The sequence below is a fragment of the Schistocerca americana genome, chromosome 4 (genome assembly GCF_021461395.2).
Source record: "Schistocerca americana isolate TAMUIC-IGC-003095 chromosome 4, iqSchAmer2.1, whole genome shotgun sequence".
Classification (NCBI taxonomy): Eukaryota; Metazoa; Arthropoda; class Insecta; order Orthoptera; family Acrididae; genus Schistocerca; species Schistocerca americana.
The window spans coordinates 810,063,197-810,066,106 of record NC_060122.1 but is presented as its reverse complement, the minus strand read 5'-3'; the positions used below and the strand labels follow the sequence as shown (position 1 = coordinate 810,066,106).

Here is a 2,910-nt window from a genome sequence, read left to right as displayed (position 1 = left end):
TCGTACCAGTTTTTTTATTGGTTACCGAATACGAGTCATGTGCTAAGAATACGTTACCGTCACAAATAAATGTGATTAATATTGAGAGCAGACGGGATACCACATAGACGTCTCACAGAAATGGAAACAACAAATCAACAGGAGTGAACTATGTTACAACAAAGGAATTCAAGAGACAAGAATTCCATACCGGAGCGCAACTTGAAAAAAGTTAAAAACATATGTTTTGACAGAGTACAAGACTGTGTGATTGTGAAACTGTTGCGTTCATTTGTTGCAGCATATGCGACGAAGTGTTGCGTTTTCGTCATTTCTTTGGGAATGATCACCTTGACATTCATACGAACTCCTGTATCGGGCGAGGAGGCATATCTCGCTCACTTACCAGTCGTACAACTTAGGTACATCGATAAGAGATTCCTATCACACGACACACGTACTATCACTAACGCCTTGTATGGCACACCAAACGTGTTTTCCAGTGGAGGATTCGGCTGACTTGTCGCCTTGTCGTCAAACGTTTGCGGTTACCATTCGAAAGCCACTTCCTTTCGGCTGCTAATAGAGTAGTTTCGCCGCCCGTTGTAGCCTCGCGTTCTAAGGCGTCATGTCACGGTCCGCGCGGCTCCCCCCGTCGGAGGTTCGAGTCCTCCCTCGGACATGGGTGTCTGTGTTGCCCTTAGCGTAAGTTAGTTTACGTTAGATTAAGTAGTGCGTAAGCTTAGGGACCGATGACCTCAGCAGTTTGGTCCCATAAGACCTTTCCACAAATTTCCAAAAAAGTAGTTGTGCAAAATCGGCTGTCATAGGTACCTACCGTATACCTCGCTGTTGAAAACGGACTTACACCAAGACACAGACACAAATTTGAATAAAGCGAACAGCCAAAAAAAAAGTTGGAACAAGGGAGAATTGAGCCTGGTTAGGCAACACCATAAATAGTTAACCACGCCGCCATTTGTCTGCCTGACTGCTGTATGTGGCACTTCCTGTTCTTGGACCGTTCAATGTTTCTATTATACTTTTTTTTTCACAGTCCAGTACATCTTCCTGTTCTCATGCTTGGTCTGTGTTCTGTTTTTGATGGACTGTCCTCTGTGCCCTCTTACCATTAAATCGGAGGGGAGTGCGATGCGGAGGTTCTCTTGTTAGTACCATACCTCTGACGTTACACTCACCGGTTGCCTACATGCATTGTTTGGGGCAACCGCATGACGTCATCACACCCAACGTCTCTATTTAGGCACACATTTTTATTATAAATAGGTACGCACAAGTTTATATATTTCTTGTAAATACACCATTCAAAGAGTTTCTTACGTCAAAAACACACACACAAAATTAGATCTCCCGATCACAGTCGAACATTTTACCGTTCATTAAAACGAAACAGCATATCAGTATGTTGTCCAGTGTCATGCTCAAAAATATCTGAACGACCCGAATTTCGTAGATTGGCGCCATGTTTAAAAGTATCTGAATTTCTTGAATTATTTATAAAAAAACATAAATATATTTACAATGCTGTCGTAACTTACCGTATTTCCACGTCCACGTCTAAAAGTCTGTATTTTTACAAAAAATATCTAAGCTTCTTCAGCAACACACCAACACACACAGCATTTCTGTAAAGTGTCGCAATGTCATTTTCTCGTCTTAAATGTCAGTACTATTCATCAAAAATATACAAATATATTGAAAATACTGTTGTAACTCAGCGTATTAAAATATCTAAGATATCTATATTACTTGTCAGTATTATGTAGGCTTTGGAAGTGTGCAATTATTGTCTTACCCACAGATAAGATACACTTGGCACATAAAACGGAGCTGTGTAGATTCTGAAATTATATGCCACAGTGCAACTTACACGTCAGAATTGTTTGTATTTTTGTCCTATTACACTGAAAAACACGTATCATTAAAACAACATGGTAAGCAGGAAAGGGCGTAATAGTTGAAGTTCCCCTTACGATTAATGAGGCTGTTGCTGGTGGTACAAAATCGAGCTTACATCATCTCACAAAGTACTTTTATAGAGGGGAAAGAAAATAATGTATTATCTTATATACTTAAATAACGTAACTCATTGACTGGCTAGTAAAGTACTTTTTTATTATTTTTTATCTTTGACCTCTTTGTGATTATGTTCCACTGGTGTACAAAACGAACTTCAGAGAAGGCTTCAACATTTAGTGCTCAGAATTTTGGGGCCAAGGTTCTCAAAAATGTTTACAAACTGTTTCTCCATAATCAACTAGTAAATAATATCAATACCTAGAGCAAGTTGTCACAACGACGTCGCATTTTCCCACTAAAGATGTTGTGTTTAGTGAGATCTCAAGTGTGTTGTATCACTTAAGGTTTATGTTTTCGTAATACGCAACTATAGCTTAGTAAACACTGCTCGGTTTGAATATGTCAAAGACAGTGATGGACAAAGCTCCACGCAGAACTCAGATAGCAAACAGAAATTCGTTCTTTGCATCAAAATAAAACAGCATTTAAAACTGCCTGTATCGAAACTTCCTGACTGATTAAAACTGTGTGCCGGGCCGAGACTCGAACTCGGGACCTTTGCCTTTCGCGGGCAAGTGCTCTACCAACTGAGCTACCCAAGCACGACTCACGCCCCGTCCTCACGGCTTTACTTCTGCCAGTACCTCGTCTTCTACCTTCCAAACTTTACAGAAGCTCTCCTGCCTGTATTATTTATCAAAACACGTAAAGATTTCTTCTACAACAGTAAAAAAGACATGTGGCACTATTGAGATTACTTACAGATTATTGTGCACTTGCCAATGAAAATAGTTCGATCTTTGTACATCACTTTATATAAACCAAAAATTATCTTTATTATATATCAAAATGCGCAAAGATTTGTTCTGTAACAGTACAAACACGAATGGG

The 2,910-nt window shown here is 39.6% G+C and overlaps 1 non-coding gene across 1 annotated transcript; it reads right to left on the bottom strand.

The window, feature by feature from the left end:
• Positions 1 to 2,547: 2,547 nt before the first annotated feature.
• Positions 2,548 to 2,622, bottom strand: Trnas-cga. Its single transcript has one exon. It is a non-coding gene; the product is annotated as a tRNA-Ser (tRNA).
• Between the last annotated feature and the right edge of the window lie 288 nt (positions 2,623 to 2,910).